The sequence below is a fragment of the Fistularia commersonii genome, chromosome 2 (assembly GCF_037954325.1).
Source record: "Fistularia commersonii isolate RoL2024-O1a breed Wild chromosome 2, RoL_Fcom_v1.0, whole genome shotgun sequence".
Lineage (NCBI taxonomy): Eukaryota > Metazoa > Chordata > Actinopteri > Syngnathiformes > Fistulariidae > Fistularia > Fistularia commersonii.
In genome coordinates this window covers 5,545,001-5,571,892 of record NC_141285.1, presented here as the reverse complement: position 1 = coordinate 5,571,892, position 26,892 = coordinate 5,545,001, and positions in this window count along the sequence as shown.

Sequence of the window (26,892 nt, the reverse complement as noted above, 5' to 3'; positions counted from 1 at the left end):
GACACCAAAGAACATTTGTTATTAGGGACCCTGTGACTTTTGTTGGCCTGCCAAAAGAAGAAGCGCCTCAGGGGGCTGAGAAATGGACCAATGACTTGAGCTGTATTTGTGATTAAAAAGAATACAATCTTGAAATGCTTTACATACACAGTGCAGTGAAATAACTCAGTGTAAATAAAACTAACTTGACTTAACGATGCTCGATTGCCTAACAGGCGGTTGCTTTCAGGGTCTGAAGAACCAGACTAAACATTTTGTTTGGGCAAAGGGCCCATCATGTGTTAGACACCTGTGCTCCAAGACACTGTTCCATGAGTGCACGCATCCAAAACCTCATGTGATTTTGTTTAGAAGTTATACTGAATTCTGTTCACAGCCATTCCCAAACTGAAGTTTCCAACCATGAGAAAAAATGGAACAGATGTTTGTTAGAGCACAAAACAATCACTTCTGGAAATTATATAGTCCTATCTCCCTCAACTGCTGCTGAACATGGGCAGAACCAGTGAATTAGCTTGGAGACTAATAGTGCCAGTGTTTACTTAATATTGTCTCGGACTGAACAGAGCTTGTTTGACAGACCTCTATTAGGGATTGACCACCATGGGATTTCCAAAGCTGTTGTTCAATTTTTTTTAATTCATATATCGTCAGTGTTTGCTCCTAACACAATACAATCTGTTGATACATTAATTTTGTCTCCTATTAATTTTTACCCTGTTTCTTGTTTGTTTTGGTTATTTTTCTCCCAGTTTGACCAATCAAATATCATTTTTTCCTAATTCATTGATTTTCATGTGGATATGAACCGATGGTGTCAAATAGGACCATTCAAATTCATTGTTCTGCTTTGTTCTCAATTAGGAAACAAATTACTTCATTAAAATGCAAGGAAGGTCATTAGGCATTTTGAAATTAGGCAAGAGAAACTTTCTCCAAATGTCTAAAGCAACCGCAATAATAAGACACCAACTGTCAGTGAAGGTTCTTCCCATTTCTCTTTTTCCATCGAACTATTCTCTTTATTGTTTACTTTTTAATTAATCGCGTCGGTTCATTCTAAACATGTCAGAATAAATACATTTTCACCTCGCTGAAGTCGTCCTGCCGCTCTGTGTTATTAATGCTGCAGAGAATTCAGCCACTGTTTGCAAATAATATGCTCAAATTGAATCATTGTTGCATGAATATATGCAAAATATTCATTTCAGGCAGCGTGAGGGTTGAGTGCTTTTAAATTGGAGAGATCATTCATGGCTTCACCTTTTCAGGCGAGATAAAGTCGTTTGCAGTAACATTACAATGTCAGAGAGGGGGAGGGGAAGGGGGGTGAAAAATAGGGATGAGCGAAGGAAAAGGTGAAATAATGACAAGACAAAAGCAGCGTGAGTCAATAAAGGCTACAAAATCCAGAGTGAAGGACAGCATGGGAATAAGACAAAGGAACAATAACAGAGTGAAATAAAAGGTAATTCTGTCTCTCTGTCTTGTACCATCACTTCGCAAGCATCACAAATCAAGGATCAGTTTGCATGTGGTGTGTGTGTGTGTGTGTGTGTGTGTGTGTGTGTGTGTGTGTGTGTGTGTGTGTGTGTGTGGAGGGGGGGGGCATTTGCATGCATGCATGTGTGTGTATTTGTGTGGTTGTGTGTGTGTGCCTCCCTCTGATATTAAAGGTTGCTGGTGCTAATAAACCTGGGAAGTGATAACATTTCAACTAGAAAGCACTGAGGTGTGAAAAAAATACATTAAAAAATGATAGTACACACATATTCAGAAGAAAAATCTTCCCCTGAAATGAATTTTCATGTTACATACAAAAGACAATGCTATAAAAGCAAACCTTTCCCCCCAAAAAGAATCACAGAAAACCATCTGACATGAAAATCCTACAGATATGTTTTTGCCACCGAAAGATGATTTTATATGATGTGTATCCAAAACCTAAACACTAGAATTAATGTAATGGAGTAATAGAAGCTTCGACACAAGTATAACATCATGTGAAGCAATACAGTTCCCTGAGGTCATACCTTATGTTGGATATTTTAAATCTGGTTTGTGAAGTTTTTACAGTAGGTTTAATGCATATTAATCGAAAACAACATCTCTATGATACCTTTAGTTGACTGAATGCTGCAGTGACTGTGTTTCCTCAAATTCCATTCAATTGACGTGCTCATAAACCCTATCCTGTTTAGATGCATACTAGCAATGACAGAAGATAGCATCAACAGTTCAGTGAAAGTACAAGAATAAATTAAGGAACCTGAAAAAGAAAGTGAAAGTCCAGCAAACTTAAAAGGTATACAAGACATATATCCTCTGTGTATTACTGATTTGTCACAAAGCTATCCTCCACCAGAAAGACCTAATTTCTGAGAAAAAAAGTCATTAAGCAAACCTAGAGACCCACTGAAAGGCTCCACCAAACCAAACTGAAGGACCCATTTCTTAACCAACAGACCATCAGATTACCGTGTATACAATTTGCATCTTAAGAGGTTTTCCCTCACACTCTCTTTTTGCACCCTGCCTACTAGCACACATTTAAAAGTTTCTATGTCCTGTATCTAATAGGGGCTGAAAAACTAATATCCAAAAGCAAATATTATTCTCTACCCCACCTCTGTGCCACCCTCTTTCTCTCTCTTGGTGCAGATTAACAAGTCAAAAGGCAGCGTAATCACCAACAGAATCAAATTCTTGCGTTATGAATGTTGATGCTGTGCTCTCGCTGATATTTTATGGTAATAAAATAAAAATGTAAAGTTGAGAATAACAATTCTTTTTTTTTGTAATGTAATGTAATGTAAAAGGTAAGCTGAAGCGTAAAAGAGGGAGGTGGGTTTCGAGGGGTTGAGTTGGTGGGGGGTTCATCACATGGCATGGACCTCGCCGATGGATAGGCTGTCGCTAGGAGACAGAGGCAGGGAATGGACCAGTGGCAATGATGTATTAACTGGCGAAGGTGGCTGACAGTAATCTTTGTCACTAGATGCAGTGGCTGTCTAAGTCCTGTCATTTTATGCATCTCATGCAAAACAGATGTACCCGGATACTACAGGCTCAGGGAGAGGGAAAGGAAGAGGGTGAGGGAGAGGGAGATTCAGCCAGGGTGGAGGATGAAAGACTTGGGTAGTAGATGGGGGTTGGGATGCAAAAAAAAATCATTATACAGCTAGAGGTTGGAAGGGTTGTCACAAAGAATTTCATTATTTTTCATCCTGTATCAGGAGGTTGGATTGTGTAGATATTTCATTATTTCTTTATTTATTTTTAACCACCATAAGCCTTGAAATAATTTGGGAAGTTTCTGGGAAAAGAAGTCTCCCCCCCCCCCCCTCATTACCCAGAGTCCAGGGCAGAGGTGCTCAATCACCCCAGCTGAAGGAAACGCTTACATGTAGAAACGCACTCTGTTACTGCTGCCGCCTCCTCCTCCTCCTTCCTCCTGTCCTTCCCTCTGTTCTCCATCCTCTGCTGCTCCCTTCCCTAGTTCTATCGGAACCATTTACCTTTCTACTCACTTCTTCATCTCAATTCTCGGTTTGATTTCTACTCCTTTCCCCTCCTCATCACCACTGACCTTTGAGATCTGTTTTTATATTCTTTGACATTCTGCCCCCATTGCTTCACTGAGAACACTTTTATGGCCTTTTTTCTTGATCTTTCCATCACCTCCTCCCACCAATTATTTATAACAATCGAATCTGTTGGGGTTAACACTCCGATATGAAGTCAATATCAACAAGTTAGATTGTTTTCACACTCCATATCAATAAGGTTCACATTATCATAGAGTTGAGGTAAAATGAGTAAATACAAACTCCTTTTGTGCGAGCTGAGTCAAAATCTCTTGACTTGGAAGTAGTTTAACTTCCGTCAATAATGTATGATCAAAAGCACCAAGACGTGTTTGAAAAAAAAAAAAATGATTGGAGCAGAATAAGAGAGTGTTTGCACCAATATGTCATTGAAAGAGGTTCAGCGACAATATTGTTCCAACATTTCCAGCATTATTAGTTGACTGACATGAATGGGTGGTTCTGAGCCATCCAATTTTGCTAATTGACTATAAAGCAATTCGCTATCACCAGGTGAAAAGCTCTGGAGAGTGATCGGAGTAGAGCTGCTGATCCTTCATGCTTCTAAGACTCAATGTTGTTTCTTTCACAATAAGATGGTTTGACAAGAGGATAACATTTCCACATTCGAATTATAGCTTTAAAATCTCAGTCTTTATTCCACTGACTACATTTAAACCTTTGAAGTTTTATGCTACTGATAAATATAACAAATAACACTCAACCAATGATATAGAAAAGATTGAAAGAACAAAACAAGAAGTCATCAATCACAAATGTAATGCATTATGTTTGCTAAGATCGCTTGAGAGAAAATGTCATACCTGTATTAACTTATGTTTCTATATGTTTCTTAGGGCGGCATTGATTCGATTCCCGGCTCCTCCAGGTGTGTCGGAGTGTTGTTGAGCAAGACACTGAACCCCCAACTGCTCTCCTGGCACTAGTGGATGGCAACTCATGGTTCATCCATGATGGGTTAATTGCAGAAATTGAATTTCCAAAAGAGGGATTAATAAAGGATAAATTATTATAATTCAGGTCCAGACTTACTGCTCCTTTAGGTTTTGTTTTGTTCAACATCCTAGAATGAATAGAGAATATTGGGCAAGTTTGGATTGCTAGGTTCATCTGCTTTTTATTTTATCTTTGCAATTGATGGTTGGTTGCACTTCATGTCTCAACCTGAAGCGTCAATGTTGTGGGACTGTTGGGATATAAAAGAGCAACTCAGTCAGAATGTGCAGGGTTATTGTTATCAAAATTTATTTGTAGAGGAAAGACACCTATGACATAATCCTCTATCTACTCATTTGCTGTGAAAATTGTTGACGAATGAAGACAAAATTCAAGGATTTTAAAGTTGAACATGTAGTAATGTGTTGTTATTACCAATGCATAGCATGGGTTGAAAAGTCAGGGTTTTTTGAAAGGTTTGCCATATTTCAAAAATCATTTACAAGTTATTTTCAATGATTTGGGGATATATTTTTTTTTACATACCTTCAGTTTGCATATCATTGAAAAATGTACTGAAGATTTGAGTTCAAGTAAGGGTGAACCCTACCGCTCTAAGATTTTGCATATTATATATATTTATTACTATTGTAGTTCATTGGATTCTAAAAGCAATTTCATTGTTCTTCAGTTGAGTTGATTGGACTGTGTAGAAGTTAGACTGCTTTGGACATAGTTACGTAAATGTTTGCCGGTTAAAATCTTAACTGGCATAGCTATACACCTGATCTCTATTTCATTTTTTTTTTTTAAGTGATAGAACAAACAAATTGTCCACTATGTCTGTTCTAGTTGTCTCAGCATATCAGCTATTTAAAGGGTTGAATTGCAAGGGTTTGAAAACTTCACTTTCCTTAATAAAGTTCCATTTAATTATGTGCTATATAATGTCCAGGTACACCAACTGGTTTTAATACACATTACAACAGCATGCAGTCTGATATACTGGCCTCACACTCACACTTGAGACACATAGGCCATTCCAAGTCAACTGCATAAAGTACACTACTTATATTTTACTCTTTTTCACGCTAAAGCGACACTGTTGCCTTAACTTAATTGCACATCTATTTGCTGCTGAAAAGCACATCTCATATTAACGACAGTATACATAGTGCATGTAGACAGCAGCAGAAGGACGATATCTTTTTATCTTCCTGCAATAAAACTCACCCTCTGTCCAGGCTATGAATAACACTTATACTGCCAACTCGTTTCTTTACCCAGGAGACAGAAAAAAGCGGGTAAAAGGGACATAGGCAGTGAAAAAAAAGAAAGCCATGGATGGGAGGCCCTTTTTTATTGGAATGGCACATTTTTTTATCCTTATAATTTTCTGTACTTCAACCTCAAATGTGGCACTAAAATCAACATAAAGCCGATGAAGTTTTTTTTTTTTTTTTTTTTTGTGATGCATTGTTTACTGGTAACTTGCCATATGGTGCTAAAACATAGTCACAAAAAGTGTATACAAAATAAACTGTGGCCCCCGCTTTCACCAAATTTTTGCCGTGAGGATTTCATCCCATTTTATGAAGTGAACCCATACCTTGTGAGCTGCCTTTTCAGGCTGAAAACCTTTAAGTCCATGTCACAGTCATGAAATACTGTGTGTGTGTTACTTTGTGATACTCCTCTAATACACCACTCCACAACTTGTGATTTATCTAAAATGTTTCCCTTCTCCCAGGCTTGGCCAATTAGGAGAAACCACCTTAATATAAAGTTACAAATTAAATACTGAATAACGAGCCCATTTAATTATTACTTTGATTTTATTATTATGCTATTATCATTCTTACATGATTTGACATATTAATGCAGTTAGTAATCTAAAAGCATACCTTTGGAACCATTCAACAAAGAACAGTTCTTGAAAATCTGCCAATAGATAAGGCTGTTCAGGTGATCTGAAAATATGCATTTTGATGGCTGTTGGGTAGCTGTCTTGCGCGGAGATATTTTATTTATTGAAAAACTATTTTTCTTTATAACAATAGTATTTATACTATACATATGGCACAGTGGTTAGTGCCTCAGCCTGGTTTAATTCTGACAAGGGGTCCTTTCTGTGTGGAGTTTTCATGTTCTCCCCGTGTCTGTGTTGGTTTCCTCTGGGTTTCCCGGTGTCCAAAATCATGCAGCACGTTTATTGGAAAAAATTGGGAAAGTCCGTCCGAATGAATGAGTGATTGAATGTTGTCTGTCTGTATATGTGGCCCTGTGCTTGACTGGCGACCGGGCTATACCTTGCCTGCCGCCCGATGACAGCAGGGATAGGCTCAAGCATCCCCACAAGCCTGAGTGCAGGATAAGCACGAGACAGCGGATGGATGGAAGTACAGTAGAATGTAAGTTCATTGCATGATTCTCTTCTGAGAAGTTTCCCACTTGAAAGACCCATAGTGATCTGTCTGACTAGCTTAAAAATATCCAGAAACTTAATCCCTCTGTAACTTTCCAACTTAGTAGTGTGGTGGTTTAGATGTGTTTTTTTTTTTTTTTTTTTTTAATGAATCTTGTAACACATGCTTGATGCAACATACTTTTAAGTTTTGTTTTTTCAAGACGGTGATGGAGGATGGCAGTCTGTCTCAGTAGCTCCTATTATCTTTTACTCTATCTCTTTATTTTCTTGAGTTATTTATTTATCTGTTTATTTATCTATAGTGGGACTATATACCTTTTCTCCGGTGCACTGTGCTATGTGCCACAGTGTTACCCATGCCAATACTGAGGGAAATGATAAAATACACGCGGGAGGTAACTTCTCAAAATCAGAAAAGGAGCCAGACTCCCTGGAGTGTGCATCCCAGAGGAGCTATGGCGGAGCGTCTCACGGTTGGCATGAGGGAGTGGACTGAGAGGGGCATGAGATGCACACCCTTCCTGTACTCCGTCATCATGGGGAACGTAAGGTTGCTCGCCAACAAATCCAAAGAACTGTCGACTCCCGTCACCAGTCAGTACATCTACAGGGAATCTAGCATGCTGTGCTTCAAAGAGACCTGGCTACAGGTGAACATACCGGACAGCATCATTGATCTGCCCGGCTTCACGCTGATATGCGCGGACTAGGGGATTCAGAGTGTCAAGAAGAGAGGAGGAGGGCTTGCGAGGGCTCTACATTAACAAGAAATGGTGCAACCCCGGTCATATCACCGTGAAGATCTGTGTGTTCACCCCCGATGTGGAGAACATGCTGGAAGGACTTTGCCCTATTACCTCCCATGTTAGTTTTTTCACTCCATCCTGGTGCTCATCTACATTCCTCCATCTGCATCCACAGACAGCATTGGGTCATCCACCTGGCGATCACGAACCTACAGACTTGCCACCCCAGCAATCTCATTCTGATCAGCAGGGACTCCAACTACGTCCCCCTCACTCCCGTCTTCTCCACCTTTACTCAATACGAAGACTTTGCAACAAGAGGGAATAAAAACCTGGACCTCCAGTATGCCAATGTGAGGGTTACATACAACTCTTCCCCTCTCCCCCCACCGGGCAACTGGGACCATAACCTGGTACTCTTGGACACTGCCTACGCACCGGAGGGGAAACAGCAGGGGGCCAGCACCAGGTCTGTGAGGATCTGGTCCAAAGCCACAGAGGAGGCATTGCAGGAGTGCTTCAATGTCACTGAGTGGAACCTTTTTGCAAAGGACTTCGGTGGCGATATCAAGGGCCTCTCCCGTTGCATAACAGACAATGTCAAATTCTGTGAGGACAACATGGTCCAATCAGAAAAGGTCAGTTGTTTCAGTAACAACAAGCCATGGATCAACAAGGATATCAAAGGCCTTCTAAACAAGAAAAAGAGAGCCTTCATGGTTAAGAACCACCAGACCCTCAAGGCCATCCAGAAGGAGCTGAGGAGGGAAATGAGGGTGGCAAAACTCAACTATAAAGATACAGTTGAGCCCAACATGGGGAAGATTTTGGGCTTGATCTTGGGAAGATGACAGGCTGCCTGGGTTAACAACGACCGCCGTTAGTACCGATGACCTACAGGGAACCAAGGAAACTGAGCTACTGTAGGTCAAAAAGGAGAGGAGGAAGGCATGATCAGAAGCAGAGAGAGAAGATGAAAGGCAAGAGAGACTGAGAGTAGGGACTTTGAATATCGGGACTATGACAGGAAAAGGTGGAGAGTTGGTCGACATGATGCAGAGAAAGAAGGTGGATATACTGTGTGTCTAGGACACCAGGCAGAAAGGTGGTAAGGCTAGACGCTTTGAAGCAGGCTTTAAGTTGTACTATCACAGAACTGACAAGAGGAGAAATGGAGCAGGAGTTATCTTGAAAGAGGAGTTTGTTAGGAATGTTCTGGAGGTGAAAAAAATGTCATAGACTGATAAGTCTGAAACTGGAGATTGAAGGTGTGATGCTCAATGTTGTCAGCGGCTATGCCACTCAGGCGGGATGTGAATTTGATGAGAAGAGGAAGTTCTGGAATGAGCTAGATGAAGTGATGCAGAATATCCCGAGGTATGAGAGAGTGGTAATGGTGCAGACTTCAATGGGCATGTTGGTGCAGGCAGTAGAGGGGATGACAAAATGATGGGCAGATTTTGTATACAGTATAGGAACGCAGACGAACACTTGGTGGTAGATTTTGCAAAAAGGATGGAAATGGCTGTAGTGAACACCTTTTTTCCAGAAAAGACAAGAACATTGGGTAACTCATAAGAGTGGATGCAGGAACACACAGGTAGAACACATCTTGTACAGCTGGGGTAATCTGAAAGAGATCAGTGACTGCAAAGTAGTTGTGGGTGAGCGTGTAGCTAGACAGCATAGGATGGTGGTTTGTAGGATGACTGGCGACAAGGAGGATCGAGAGGACAAAGGCAGAGCATAAGACAAAGTGGTGGAAGCTGAAAAGGGGTGAGTGTTTTATGGTTTTCAGGGAGGAGTTGAGAAAAGCTCTGGGTGATCACAGAGAGAAAGGCATTGAAGAGGATTAAGATTGGAAAGAAAGTTGGTCCCAATGATATACCTGTGGAGGTATGGAAAAGTCTAGGAGACGCAGCGGTAGAGTTTATGGCTAGATTATTCAACAGTTGAGATAGGCTCTGGGTGGTCAAGGAGAGGTTCCAGATGATTGGACAACTATAGCCTGTGTTAACAGGGAGACAGGAAGGAGAGTACTTGGTGTGTCATCTGGAAAGTAGATAAGGAGGCTTGGTGGTGGAATAAGGAATTGCAGGAGTATATACAGAGAAAGAGGTTAGCAAAGAAGAAGTGGGACACTGGGAGGACTGGAGAGAACAGACAGGAGTACAGGGATATACAATGCAAGGTAAAAATAGAGGTAGCACAGGCAAAATAAAGGGCGTACGATGACCTGTATGCTTGATTGGACAGTAAGGGAAGGGGAGTATGATCTATACAGGTTGCCGAAATAGAAGGATAAAGATGGAAAGGATGTACAACAGGTCTGGTTGATTAAGGATAGCGAGGGAAATGTATTGACAGATGCTGAAAGAGTGATGGGAAGATGGGAAGAGTATTTTGTGGTCCACAATAGTAACCTCTTCTACCCTTGCCTCTTCCATTTTCCACAATCATCAGCTCTTTAAAGAAGCAGAGATCAGTAAAAGTGAAGCGAGGAAGGCATTGAAGAGGATGCAGTGGAAAGGCACTTATCTTATCTTATCTTATCTTATCTTATCTTATCTTATCTTATCTTATCTTATCTTATCTTATCTTATCTTATCTTATCTTATCTTATCTTATCTGAAAACGTGAACGTCATGGAGTTGAGATGATGGAAATGTTTTTCACGTTTTTTGGAATATTTAATACTTGCATACAGGAATACATTTATATCCTATATGTAAGAGCCACTGCTTTGTTGGACTGGTTTGTGGGCAATGGCTAGCGAGATGAAGAAGAAAGAGAGAGGGAGATAGAGATGTAAGTGGGCTCTGCGAGGCTCCTGTCGGTTCCAGCCCGCCTCTGATTTCCATTCATTCTTAAGATGGATGAGATCCCAGCAAGACCAAGAGCAGATTGTCGCATTTCTTCTCCTTCTACCTTATTTTCTTTTTTTTTGGATTGGTGGACATTATTCAAAACAGAGCTTATTTTTGGTGGCCATTATGCATGCACACCTGATCAGCATGTCAGTTTGGCCTCCCTGCATTGCATGATGGAACAGCCCAATTTACCTCTTTCACCTGCCTTGCATAAAGGCATACTGAACACACACAAGCAGACCGTCACTGTACAATGTAACATACGCTCACGCACGCACACAAACGCACACACACACTGGCGCGTGGTTCTATACAACAAATGAGTGCAGGTGGGAGTACAGATGTGCCTGATCATACAAACTCACACTGCTGTTTATGTGCAAAGTGTGTAAGAGAGAGTGCACTTGCTTATACTCTATCCAGCCATCAAAAATGTTCATGGTGACACATACTCACCTCCAGTAGACACACAGAAGCACACACACACACAAACACACACACGGACGGACACACACAGAAACATACATGCAGCTCTCTCACAAACTCTTCTATGTCAGTTGTTACTGAGACAAAACTGATTTAATAAGCAAGTTGACTGTCTCACTCCATGTTTTTTTTTTTTCTCTAATTTCAATGTCAAAGCAGAGAGTATACATTCATTATGAAATAGAATAAAGCAATAAGGTCTTTCTTCATTGATTAATGATTTGCAATTAATCAACAAAGTATTAGATGAGGTATAACTCACTGTTTACCTGTGTATATTCCAGTCATATATCTGTATATCACACGAAATTCTATGTAAATGAAGGATAGCAGCTCATAGAGCACAGCATTTATATTATCCTACTATGCTCCTAGTTTGACTCCCGAGTGTAAGTCTGGGATTTGTTATATTTTCACAGTATGAGTTATGTTTTTAATCTGGTCAGAATGCGGTTCCGCCAAATTAGCTGCAGTTTTTCTACAGACTTTCTCAGGCTCACTTATGTTCTAAATTGTAGCATCAGATAAAGTTGACCGATGGAATGCAAGATCTAAGATGCTAAATGTTAATCTGGTTCTCATTCTGGAATGTAACTATTATTGATTTTTTTTTGAAGTGCTCTATTATTTGATTTTTTTTTCTTTTAATGTGGATAAAACTGTTCAATATACGCAGCCAGGACAAGGCCCATTCGACTTCCCATGTTTTTTTTTTTTTTTCTTGAATGCCAAATCTTAACTTCAATTTAGACCAGAAGGTCTTAAAAGTCCTGCAAACTGGTCTTTTGGGGGGAAATGTGTGGATTTTCATTCATATATTTTTTTTATTTATTCATTTTTATACACACACACACACACACACACACACACACACACACACACACACACACACACACACACACACACACACACACACATACACAGACACACATACACACACACACACACATACACACACACACACACACATGCATATTGATATAGATATATTGGTGTGTGTTATATGATTGAGTGATTGACAAGACAGTATTCAGGGATTTTAAGTACACATTGCTATGGCAACCAGTTCCAAATTTACACTGTAGGTTCACAAAGCAAAAGCAAGTCAGTTATTAAATCCTGCTTTAAGAATGTAATTATTATCTAATTACGATTGTTAAATAGGTTACTGAGTGATAGGTGTTTTAACAGACACATTTTTGTCAATGTAAATTTGTGGGGAATGTGTTTTTTGGACAAAAATTTCAAATGAAGTACTAAAATTTAGTATTAAAATTTCAGGGATTATCTGGGGCGGCACAAACCAGTGTCTCCCTTAGCTGGTCCCAAGCCTGGATAAATGCAGAGGGTTGCGTCAGGAAGGGCATCCAGCATATAACCAAATATACGAATCGAACCCAAGAATCTCATACCAAATTGCTCGAGGCCTGAGTTAAAAACCACTGCCAGTAGTGCCGATGACTTACAGGAAACCAGTGGAAATTGGGCTACTGTGGGTCGAAGGAGAAGATGAGGAAGGCGTGTTCGTAAGCAGAGAGAGAAGGGAAAAAGCAAGAGTCTGAGACTGAGAGAAGGGACTTTGAAAATTTGGACAATGACAGGAAAAGCTGGAGTTGATTAACATGATGGAAAGAAGGAACGTCCAGGAGACCGTGTGGAAAGGTAGTGAGGCTTGAAGCTTAGGAGCAGGTTTTAAGTTGTACCATCATGGTACTCACAGGAAGAGAAATTGATGTAGGAGATATCTTGAAGGAGGAGTTTGTGAGGCATGTTCTGGAGGTAAAAAGAATGTTAGATAGACTTATGAGTCTGACACGGGAAATTGAAGGTGTGATGCTCAATAATGTTCGTGGCTATGTCCCACAGGTAGGATGTGAGTGTGAGGAGATATACACAGTATTGGAATTGAAATTCACAGCATTTACAGCATTACTCACCATTTTTGATACCCGAACAGTAGGTAATCTGATATAAAACAAATAATGTTCACTTGGTCACATACTGGACACATTTCTGGCTCATTTTAATTGACAGAAAAATATCAGTCTCTGAAAGTCCTATTCAACATCTAATGATTAATTCAAATACATAGTGTTACAACCACAATACATTTAAAATGACAGTTTCTGTTTGAAATTGTCTGACAGTAATGATTTCTCCAACATTTAAGTGGACCTATTTTTTATCTTTTTCGTTCAAAGTCAGTTTAAGTCAAACCTACAAAATAAACCTTTTGCCAAATGATGAATGGCACTTTTAATCAAGAAAAACATATTTCTAGCATTCTTCCTTCAGTGCCCTTCACTGCAAATTATCCCCTACACGTCATGAACAGCAGCACAAATGTACTTAAAAAGAAAATCCCTCTTCATTTGTATTGGGGAAAGGGACACCTGGAATTGTTTTGTTCTATACCTCTATTTTCTCACAGACTATATGTCATTCAAATGAAAAGTTGATAATTATTCTGTGAGAGTAATACTGAATTTCCTTATCAGAGTCATGAGATGTTATGCATGAGCGTAGTGTGAGCTTACTCTAGAATACATTCCACTCTGTTCGAACTTCATTTATTTCATATGAGAGGGTCTGTTACTGTTGAATTATTCAGCTACAGATGTATTGTGTTGACAATGCTGTGAATGTGTTTCCTCATGTGGTAAATAAATTATATTTTGTTCTCATTTTTTTCTTTGCTGGAATTTTTTTTTTCCTTCTTCTTCTGATAGAAATGTTTACTCATAGGGTTGTAACAGGTTTTTTATTTGGATTACAGTGTTTAGTAAGCATAGAGTATTGAGACCATTCAGTTATGAATACATTTATATGTTATTTTGCTGTCTTATATTGTTTATTGGCTTTTTTCCCCGCAGAAAATACTCTTTTCTATGCATGCAAAGGTGAGAGAACTCTAAACTATCCACAAAGAGTTGTCACAATGTGACAACGGTAATGTTGAGGCCATGCCCTGTGTGAGGTGTTGTTATGTTGGTTAGGTAACTTTAGATTCAGTGTCAAATTTTCAGTTTTGTGATGTAGGTCCTCACGTTTGTCAGAGATATGTTGGGAAAATTTTCTTTACACAAAACTTATTTCCAGATCTAGTTTAGATTTAGACAGAGATATGAGATAACACTGGATTAAATCACAACCATCTCAACATTCCATCCTCTTGGAAGACCACATCTGGACTCTGGATGCAAACACTTATTTTCTTTGAATAGTAATGTGATTATTGTCAATACCTCAATGTGGATTTGAATCTTATGCATGCTGTTAAAATCCACATCCATTTGATGGGTCAAAGGACCATCATGCTGTGAAGTAGAAGGGCTAATCACTGCACAATATGTTTTGTGTGGCATTTTATGTATTAGATCTTGTGGCTTATATAGGCAAAATTGATAAGTAGCCGATTTAATCAATCCACACAACCCCACCCTCTTCGAAACCACATTTATAGTTTGGATTTGTTTAGGTGTCATTTCTGAGTTTTTTTTTTTTTTTTTCAGGATTATGTTTCATGCCCTTCCAGAAATTTTTATGGATGAATTTATTCCCAATTGGTCATCTGGCATCAACAACACCCCTTTACAACATGTGAACCAACTCTAAAGGAATTTGAGATAATGTGGATTCCCATCTTCATGAAAGAGGGGATCTTTAAAGGTAGATGGTTCAGACATTTAGTATCTCTCAATGAGTTCTGGAGTATTGTAATGTTATAAAACAATATATGCAACATCTGGATACTGCTGTACACTGATACCATCAGTTTGCAGCTTTTGCTTGTTTACAACTGGCATCAAGCTGTGTCTCCAGTGATCACTTGTGAAATTTCATCTCAATTCTTCAGTTGTGTCCCACAATCCAAAAACAAGCAGATGTCAATTGAAGTGTGAGTGAATGGTTGTATGTATCTACAGCATACATGACGTTGTGATCAAGTGTCGACAGGTTCATGGTGAAGCCCACCTCCTGCCCAATGACAGCTGGGATAGGCTTCAGCACCAATGCGACCCACTGTGAAGAATTTACAATATACAGATAATGAATGAATCAATCAACATTTCCAATTGTCAATACAGTGCTGTCCATTGCAATTTATTTTGTCGAGTCATACTTTCAAGATGAAGCTGCCTATGTCTCTGGTTTCGCTTTTTCACAAGAATATTACTCTTGCCCCTTTACTCCTGTTAACTGTAATCCGCATATCTCAACGTTTCCAACTGATTCTTGTGAACTCAAAATTTCATTTCAGAATCAACCCACCTCTGTTGACTGTTCAAACAGTAATCTAAAATCAATCATTAATGGAAATAATTATTAGATACATCTGAAGTGTAACAATTGAGAAGAGTGAACAGGATATTCGAGGAAGCATGCTAATGTATGATTGATCAAGATAACAACACAGTAAAAAATTTGATCAACTAAATATCGACTTCATGATTAACATCTGACTCAATATATACCCCAAGAGCACAATGATAATGCCAACATACTCTCATGACAAATAGTACATTAATTTCTTTCCAAAACCTATTCATTATCAATTTGGCCTCAAGAAGCCAAAATGTCTTTCGAAAACAAATGGTCAAATGGTACATTCTGTCTCTGTTTATGAAGCCACTTTTAAGCTATTTTATTCATACGATGACTGAATAGTGTCCCCTAAAAACACTTAACATCACACTAACTGGGAAACCCCAGTAACACAGGTACCAATATTAATGATTTGGGGAGGGGATGTAGGGGGAATCAACCAGACACAATCATACACACACACACACACTCACACACACATACACATGCATATATACACACACTCAAACAAACACTTTTTGACCTTATACTCATGGAACAGCCTCTATGATGGAAATATAGGGAATTATGGTCAAAGACTAATGCATATATTTTTATGACCGTGATTTTCTGGAAGGTTTGTGTTTAGGTCAACTAACACTTGACCTTTGATCCCTTTCACCTTACATAGTACCAACTCATGGAGCGAACAAAGAGCGAATGAAGGAGTAGCAGGAGAAACAGGTCACATGGAGCAATGAGATAAAAGGACAGGGAGAGAATAGATGGGGGGATGAGAGTGAGGACACAAGATGGAGGGAGGGAGGTGAAGTGAGACGATAAGGGACTAGAGGGCAGAGATAGAGAGAGGAAAGAGGTATGAGAGAGGTGAAGTAAAGCCCGGTGGAGCCTCCTCTAGATATTTACAGCATCCGACTCATCTCATTCTGACCAGCTGGAGAGAGCAGGTGGACCAAACAGGTCAGCTCATTAACACATGCACACACATATAGGCACATGCACACACAGACAATAACCATTGCCCTGTTTTTACAAAGTTTGAGAGACCACTCAAACATATCGAGTTTGTTATTGAACCTGACCAAGTAAACTCTACTTTTCTGTCAGTCCTGACATCCACCTTTGTGTGTTTTTGTGTTTTGGAAGTTAAAAAGACCATACTGAGGCATATGAAAGTAAGAAAGATAGTGTGTGTCTGCATCCATTAATGATGATGCTAAAAGAGAGCCCCATATATTGGACCAACTTGCAGGTATTCCACTCATAAAGGAAGTGCTTCTGATGAATATTGTTGTCTGTGTTTGATTTTCTTTTTTTTTTGACATGTTTATCTATTTGTTTATTGTATGCACTCTTTCACACACCGACATCAACACCGACACAGGCGCACACACACACACACACACACACACACACACACACACACACACACACACACACACACACACACACACACACACATACACATACACGCACACACACACAAATGTACACTCAGGACCAATTTAATGATAATGATATATTTAATCACTTTTAATTTATGAACATATTTCAAGGTAAGTCACGTTCACTGGCATTAATATCCTCCACGAATGTCACCAAATATATTGCTCCATTTCTGATTTGACAGGTATTTCATACAATGAGAGTAAAATCTTACTTTTGTGCTTGGACTTCTAATTTTACTCAATATATTGTTTTGTGTTGTGTTTCTCTTCAGGTCTATCACCTCTTCTATTCGCAGGTAAAGCTGTGACAGCGTGGAGGGTGTGAATCTGCCCCCTCGCCCACCTACCACGCCCACCAGCCCAACACCCTGAGGGTGAGAGTCAGGGTGTCAAAGCCTGGTAATTGGTGGTGGGTTAAGGTGTAAACAGGGTGACGATGGTGACTATATTTGCCCTTCTGGTGGTGTGAGCGGAAGGGAGGATGATGAGGATGAATAGCAGCTGTGACAGCATGCAAGGCCATCACACAAACATATACAAAGATAGGCACAATCTCCAAAGTATGGAGCATCATTGTGTATGGTAAGACACATAAACATAAATATGAAAGTCCTGAATTTGGGTGATTTTTTTTATTCTTTACGTGTTTTTATTTTTTTCAAGGATGGCAACAACTGTTTTTACAAAGTGAAGCAAGGCCAGTACCTGGGCCATATTGTACATTCATTTTAAATGTAGGTTGTGTTAATAGAAGGAAAAGGGAAAAAAAATGGGGGTTTATTTATTGTTATACAACACATATCCTTCCAGCAAAATATTTTTTTTTCATTTTTTCACAAGTAAGTCTCAAGTAAGTAATCAACGCTTGTGTGTGAATGTGAGTGCTTGTGTGTGAATGTGAGTGCTTGTGTGTGTGTGTGTGTGTGTGTGTGTGTGTGTGTGTGTGTGTGTGTGTGTGTTTTTTCTTAATGTTCTGTATATACTATATATGGACATGGCGTATACATTTTCATAATTTCCCAGTTTCATAATATCCCCCTTACCCCTCCCACCAATTGCCCCTTGGTGAGAAATAAAATTTATTCTGATTCTGATTCTGATATGTGTCTTACCATGTAATGAAGTGTTGAAAATGTAGTCATAATGTTCAGTTCAATTTACCATCAAATAAGCACTTTATGTTTGCAGGTGGTGACTTGGTAACCTCACAGCAAGAAGGTTCTTAGTAGATTCCAACAAGGGGGGGGCTTTCTGCATTGAGTTTGTATGTTCTTGCCATGTTTGTGTGGCTTCCAGGTTCTCCGTCTTTCTCCCACAGTCAAAAACATTGGAGAACCGAGACCTATGAATGATCGATTGAATGGTTGTCCGTCTGTTTATGTGGTCCTGTGATTGACTGGCGACCATTCCTAGGTGTACCCCGCCTCACCCGATGGCAGATGGGAAATGCTCCAGGATTTCCCCTGACCCTGCGTAGGTTAAGCAATAGACAATGGATGCATGGATGGATTGATACCTAGTGTTGTTACTAACCAAATACTCAGTTTAACCATAGGTTCATTTTCTCCAGCTTTATTGATGTTATTTAAGCTAGTAAGTTTTAAATTGAGTTAGAAAAGGGAGCAGCTACAAGTTGATCTAAATGTTTATGGAAAAAAAGAAGTTTATAACAACATTGTATGATACTAGTCAATGGTTGGGTTTTTTGGAACATCATGAAAGTAGAACGACTGTCTGACTCAACCATTTTACCCCACGGGTGGCATAATAGGGTGGCAATGATGACATCCTCTCATGTAGTTTATCCATGGCACCACTGCTTAAAAGAAAACAAATAGTATAAAAAGATTATCTGCTGTTGGTGAATAAAGTTCTATACATTTTCTGTAAAAGTACTGAAATGATTACTAACACAAGACGCTTTGCAATGGACAGTTATACACTGAATTTTACAGAAATGTCCCTGGGAGACCCATATATTATAAGCTTATACATTGAACTTAACCTTAGCTTACCAAGATCTTTTTTAACAAAAATCCTTAAAACTGTGAGTGTTGCGCATGATGTCACATGCGGCTACCTGCTGAGGAAGTGAAACTGAGTGAAACTCTTGGAAGTTTGGAAGTACATGAGGATATAGTAGGGGGGAATCTCACCCAGAGCACAGATCCTCAGCCCTGCATTAGTGCCAAACCAAATTACCCTCCTGCCCATCTGTTGCCCTCAACCCACAGCAGACACACACATGTATGGCTTTCTGGAAGAATAGTGCTTCAAGTCAAATTTTATGTAAGTCCACACATACACACACACACACACACATTAACAGAGATGATGACATACTTTGACAGGCAGCAGTAGCCTCGCTCGCCCTCTTATCCCTCTAACCTTTCATTACTCTTTGTCTGTCCACTAAAATTTAGGCTCTTTTCCCTCACTCTTCATAGTTTCCAGTCATTTTTGTGCTCTCTCATCTGTCTTAGATTTCCACTTCTTTAAATCGGCCTTGGTTAATATGCAGTTCAAGAACAAAACACATGCATGTATATGTGTGTACTGGTGTCTTTATGCCAATCCCTGCAGGCTCCAGTGGCAGACTGGCAGCCGCACACCTCAGTTTCAACACTCACCCTTTTGAAAGTGCTGTTAAGCTAAAACTTAAAAGCAAAAGTTGACCTATTTCATAGCTTCTCATGGATTTTTTTGAATAATCAAACCTTTTATTTTCCTGTCTAGTTATCACACGTGTAACAGAACACTATTTTTTTTTCCTAAAATTCATATTTTACACATTAACTAATTTGTTGAGTTCAAGGTAATTTGCCTTGTATATGTCTGCTTAATCCAATACTATTTGTGAATTCTAAGTATTCTAAAAAAAATATCATTTAAAACTGTCTTGCATCAAAACTGCATCATGTAAAATATATATAAAATGAACCTCAAGCTACAAGCGCTTCATGAACAAGAATGTCATTACTCACTTCTGCAATTTGGGAGAAATCATTAAGATTAAATTTACTTATTTATATATATATTATTAATGCAGCAACAAGGCAGCACAGGCCAGTGTCTCCCTAAGCCAGCTCAGGAGGGGCACAGGCCAGAGTCACCCAGAGCCAATGCCAAGCCCGGATAAATGCAGAGGGTTGCGTCAGGAAGGGCATCTGGCGTAAAATGTGGGACTCAAACCTGATAATCTCACACAGGATTGTCGAAGCCTCGGGTAACAATGACCGCCAGTGGAAATTGGGCTATTGGGTGAAATTGGGTGTTTGGAAGCAGAGAGAGAAGAGGAAAGGCAAGAGTCTGGGAGTGAGAGTAGGAACTTTGGATATTGGGATCATGACAGGGAAAGCTAGAGATTTGGTCGACATGATGCAGAGAAGGAAGGTGGCTACTGTGAATTCAGGAGACCTGGCGGAAAAGTAGTAAGTCTTGAAGCTCAGGAGCTGGCTTTAAGTTGTAATGTCATGGTACTGAGTGGAAGAGAAATGGAGTAGGAGTTATCTTGAAGGTGTTTCTGAGGAATATTCTGGAGGTGAAAAGAATGTTATGAGTTATGAACTTATGAGTCTGACACTGGAAATTGAAGGTATGATGCTCAATGGTATTAGGTGCTATGTCTGAAAGGTGGGATGTGAGTTGGTGGGATGTGAGGAGAAGAAGAAGTTCTGGAATGAGTTAGATGAAGTGATACTGAATATACCCAGAGATGAGAGAGCGGTAATTGGTGCAAACTTCAATGGGCATGTTGGTGTAGACAATAGAGGGGATGAAGATGTGGAGGGCAGGTTGGGTTTCCAGGATAGGAATGTAAGGAGACATATTGTGTTATACTTTGCAAAAAGGATGGGAATGGCTGGAATGAATACTTTTTTTCCAGAAAAGACAGAAACATAGGGTAAATTATAAAAGTGGAGATAGGAGCCCACAGGTATACTACATCTTGTATAGACTAAGTCATCTGAAAGAGATCCGCGTGAGAGTATTGAAGTATTGAAATGAGAGTGTAGCCAGACAGCATAGGACAGTGGTTAGTAGGATGAGCAGGCAGAAGACAAAGAGATGTGTTGTATGGTTCTCATTGAGTTAAGAAAGGCTCCAGGTAGTCAGGGAGAGTTTCCAGATGACTGGACAACTACAGCCAATGTTATCAGGGTAGATAGGTATGAGAGTACTTATCATCTGGAACGAAAACAGACAAGGAGTCCTGGTGGTGAAATGAGGAGGTGCAGTGGTATGTACAGAGAAAGCAGTTAGAGATGGATAGAGATCCGGGTGATTAAGGATAGAGAGGAAAATGAATTGACAGATGCTAGAAGAGTGATGGGAAGATGAAAAGTGTGCTTTGAAGAGCTGATGACTGAAGAAATTAAACAGAGGCAAGGGATGAAGAGGTGTAGACCACAAAGTAGCACAGATAAGTAAAAGTGAAGTGAGGAAGGATTGAAGAGGATGAAGAGCTGAAAGGCAGTTCCTGATGATATACCCGTGGAGGTGTGGAAGTATCTAGGAGAGGCAGCGGCAGAGGTTCTGACTTGATTATTCAACAGGATCTCAGAGAGTGAGAAGATGCTTGAAGAATGAATATGAAACGGCAGAGAAGTATGTTAGACTGGTACGGACATGTGTGCTAGCTGTGAGACAGTGGTGCGGTGTGCTGTAGGTGTAGCAGAGAAGTTCAAGGTGGAGGTGGGACTCCATCTGGGATCTTCTCTGAGGCCCTTCTTGTTTGCATTAGTGATGGACAGGCTGACAGATGAGGTTAAACAGGAATCTCCATGGACCATGATGTTTGCAGATGACATTGTGATCTGCAGTGAGAGCAGAGAACAGGTTGAGGAAAATCTTGAGAGGTGAAGGTATGCACTGGAAAGTAGAGGAATGAAAGTTAGTCGCAGCAAGACAGAGTATAAATGTATGAATGAGAGGAACTCGGGTGGAACGGTGAGGCTACAGGGAGTGGATATCAAGAAGTTGGAGGATATCCGTGTACTTGGGGTCATCACTCCAAAGCAATGGAGAATGTGGAAAAGAGGTGAAGAGGCGGGTTCAAGCAGGCTGGAATGGGTGGAGAAATGTGTCAGGGGTACTTTGTGATAGGAGACTATCAGCCAGAATGAAAGGAAAGGTGTACAAGACAATGGTGAGACCAGCAATGCTGTATGGTCCAGACACAGTAACAATGACGAAAAGATAGGCAATAGAGCTAGAGGTCACAGAGATGAAGATGCTGAGGTTCTCTTTGGGAGTGACCAGGATGGATAGCATCAGGAATGAGTCTATCAGAGGAACAGTACATGTTAGATGTTTTGGAGAGAAGGTCAGAGAAGCCAGGCTCCAAGCCAGAGATAACGTGTAGCTTGTTAACTAGGTATATTAAGGAAATAGTAACCTACTTTTGGATAATGGCCAACTTTGAGACACCAGAAATAATGTTCACAACAGTCAAAAACAGAGCAGAGATTGAGCGCAGTCATCTTATACATGTACAAATACAATAATTATAAATCACCAATATCAGTATCAAGTAATCCCCATAAGAGTGCAGTTATAATTTTGAGGGGCTGCTATTTTTAATCTTCGGGGCATTTTTACAAGACTTCTTTAGTCAAACTATATGTATATCCAAATATTCTCTGGAACACCTTACTCTGGTTGCACTCACTTCTAATTATGATGAACGAATAAAGTCAGAAAACAACCACCCATGACAATTTACATGATTGGAAGAATCAGAAGATTCAGAAAATTAATGACAAAACATGTTTTTGACTTTATGAAGATCAACTATAAGTATGGAAGCAAATGTCTTTTTCATTTCCAGAGAATTGCCTACCAGTTCTGTGTTAACAGGAGCAACAGGAGATTGTAAATAAATAATTACAAACAAACAAACAAACAAACAAACAAACAAACAAACAAACAAACAAACAACAACAACAAAAATAAACACTAATAATAACACTAATAAGAATAATATTAATAATAAGATGCATTTGGTAAAACAAATACAATGTAATAATAATAATAATAATAGTATTGCCTCTCACTTGTAAAGCATCTTTGAGTATCATGAAAAGCGCTATGGAAAACCTATGTATAATAATAATAATAATAATAATAATAATAATAATAATAATAATAATAATAATAATAATAATAGTACAAGTAAATTAGTAATATTTCTTTTAATATCAATAATAATTTTAACACCAATTATCTATGAAGGTAAGCAAGGTGGTACTGGAGTGCCTTTCATTTTCTATTGCACTTGACTTAAAGTTACATTCTGGGCCTTCCAGGGTGAAGGGATACGTCTTTAACAAATGGCAATATATAGATGTAATTCTGTTGGTAGTTCGTTCTCAAATTGTGTGAGGTGAAGTTTAAGTGATGTTGCTGCCCTTTTTTGTTGACATGAGCCAGATAAGGTGAATCAGCTCCTGCGGGTCACCTACTGCGAGTGCTCATGGTGGGCCCTGAGCACAGTGGATGGATTATGTTGCTCATCTGGTCTGGGAAACCCTTAAGATCCCACCAAAAGTACGGGACTGTGTAGCTGTGCAAGGAGACATCTAGGTTATCTAACTCCGTCTGCTGCCACTATGAGTTCAGGATAAAATTTTGTCAAATTCAGTTCAGACAAACTTAACAACAGGTATCTTACATAACCTCTTAGACCGTCTTCTTTTTTTTTATTTTCATTACTTACCTTTCATTGTCTCCAATATAGTTCCTTTTATTGTTGTTTTTTCTCAAGTTTTCCTTTTTTGTCTCTCTTTCACCTTTCTTTTCTAGTTTATCCCCTTCTTGTTTATTCTTGTTAGTCCCTCTGCACAACTTTGTTTGGCATTTTGTGTGAGTCAATTTGCTCTTCATTGGAACTATATCAGGTGAATGTCCAACTAACCCCAACTTGCACCCCTGGGATGAAGAAAGCTTATTCTGATTCTGAAAACCAGATGGATTATCCCTGTTATGCCAGGGACTAAAATAACACACAGGTATACTGTTTGTTAGCATTCTGGGCGGAGGCACCGTTTGCTGCCCAAATATTAGCTACTGTATTATTCAACACATCAATCCCTCCCTCCTTGCAACATCAATCCCTGACCTTTTCATATGAGCGTCTTACAATTAAAATAAGCCAGGTGATTTAAAAAAGACCAAGGGCTGGATTTACAGTATTCTTTAAATGATGATTTGATTCCATCCTGTAGCTGATCTTTCAGCAGCAGGATGGAATTGTTGATAGTTTCCACCAAACAAAACATTAATATTTATTTGAATACTCTAGAAATACTATTTTTGTTCAAAAATAATGCATGGATTGACAGTAAATGTCGTGAAGATGTTCAAGTCCTACTAAGGATGAAGTATATAACCTGTACCTGCCTTACCTCCTCTAACCAAGCAGCACAGGACCTGTCTTCCATTGCTCACCCTTGGTAGCTGCATGCCTTTTCAACATCTCTTCATCAGTATTACCAATTGAGTTCACAGCTATACACAAATAAAAACAAAAAATCAATACATAAAACAAAAAAGATAAGAAAAAAAAAACACAATATAATAATTTATCCTTTCTTAATTCCTGCAGGGAAATTCATTCTCTGCAATTAACCAATCATGAATGAACCATGAGCAGCAAGCTGCAGTTGATTGTTGCAGGGAAGTAGTTAGGGGTTTGACTTGCTCAACAACACTCAAACACATTAGGAGGAGCCAGGAAACGAACCAGGAATGTTCGGTTCCAAAGACGATTGCTCTACCTCCTGGGCCACGCCCCTCTTAATTTCAGTAACTTTGGTTTTCTTTGAAACACCGCAGAGGTTTATCATACATGACAATTTAATCCTTACAAATTACACTTGGAAAAAAACAAAATCTTGAAACTCTATGTAGGAAAAAAAACAATTTTTGTATCAGCATATATTAGAAAATTGTACATTTCTGTCAATGGCTGGGGCTAAAGAAAGTGAAAAGGGTTTGCACTTTTGAATTTCATTGTATGTGCGGGTGTTCATGGTCTCACAATCTCTGCATGCTTCTGCAAACCTATGCACATTGAATTTCTTTGTGTCCCTGAATGGAATTCTAAAACGTATCTCATAACAAATGTACAAAAACAATTGCTTGGGATTCACCAAAGAAAAGAAAAAAAAATAAAGAATTACCAAGGCATAAGAACCCAACACAAAATGAATATAAAAGAGAACTCAAAATGATGATTACATGGATTACAACCACAGGAGAAACAGTAAGGTTGAAAGGTAAAAGATAGGTTGAAAAAAAATGTGGTTAGTATGCATAGATACAGCCGCATAGATAAATGTGTGGCCCTGTATGAAGCTGTCCCTGACACCGAGAAGCCTCATCATCCACCATGATCCAGACTCTGATGCATAGACCCAAGACCTAGCTTTGCGTCAATAAATCCATCCTTTCTCCTCCTACTCGGATTCATTCTTCTTTTTTTTCTCTCACTCACACTGTAACCAGGGAGGTGAGAGGTGTCCTGAAAGAGTGGAATGAGCACTGCAACAGTCTATCATGGCAAGGTCGAACCATGACCAAAACTCTGGGATACACACAGCCAAGGGTTGTGAACAACGGGGAGAGATGTGAGAACAGAAATAAAGACAAAGAGGTATGTGCTCAAGATGGATATGAAATGGATACACTGATGGATTTACCTTTGGATCCATCTACTTGTTCTAATATCTGTTTTTTGGTTTTACAATGATTTAAAAACCTAGCATTATAGTGTCTGGGTATTTTTTCAATGATAAGATAAATTTGTAACTTCCTTAATTGTGTCAATAAATGAATTAATAGCAATGTAAAAACTGTCTCTATATAGGATTTGTATGACGCATATGCCTACATCAGAATCAGAATCAGAAACTTTATTCTCTGGATTTCTTCTCTTGTTTATTGACCTGTACTTGTATTATTTGTCCATTCTTGACATTTTCAGCTGAATTCTTCTTATATTTCCTAAATATATCTGTGGTGCACTGATAGGAAAGTTGGAGGATATGCCCCAACCTAAGAGGAAACCTCATCTGGGAGGAATGATGCCATAAATATGCTTCATTGTTTGTCTCATACTAGAATTTGTTGTTAAAAAAGGAAGAAGAATTGCTATTTCTTTAAAAATTGAAATCTATGACAGAAATTTTAACCTAGGAGCACCGCCACTGTTTTACTAGTGCAATACATGCTTGGTTGATGATGCTGGCGTTTACTTTTGCATTGTATGGTATTGTAAATGCAGTGATAATGCCACATCGCACTGCTTTTGATGGAATTTACAGGCCGAGGGAAACAAAGGGAATGGTGCTCGTCCACACAGATTTCCAAGCGACAAGAAGAGAAGAAAGGAGTTAGAAATTGCTCATGGACGTACGTCACTTCCCAGGGATCCACGGCTATGTTCTCAACGCTTCTCTCCAGATGCATTTGATGCATTTTGCCAAGCTGTGCTGCTGAAAGTGCTACCAGTTTTAAACAGAAACTAAAGGCAAACTCCATGCCTACAGTTTTCTTGAGCTCAGGTCAACTTTATGACATCATTATCCAGACAGCATTGCGACACAAACAACAATGGTGGCCTATAAATGAAAAGTTTTGTTTTTTTTTTACAGTTGTATACAAACTTTTACCTTGCTGGTACAAATATTGATCAAATAGGAAAATAACATCTTGTTAACCCTTGGAATCCCTTCAAGGTGATGCCATAAACTTTCACTTGCAGGGCCTCTATAGTTATCAGTGAAATAGGGTTTGCACTTTCTCTCCATGTCTGTGGATTTTCTCTGAGTTCTCTTTACACAATCCAAAAACATGCAGTAGATTCAGTTTATACTCTTATTTGGCCAAACGTGAATTTGAAAGTGAAGGGTTACATGTATCTATGGGACCCTGTGATCAACCAGAGACCGGTCCAGGGGTGTATTCCAGCTCTTGCCTAGTGACAGTTGGGATTGGCTCCAGCCATGAGACAATCCTGAGATAGGTGTAAAAAACAAGATA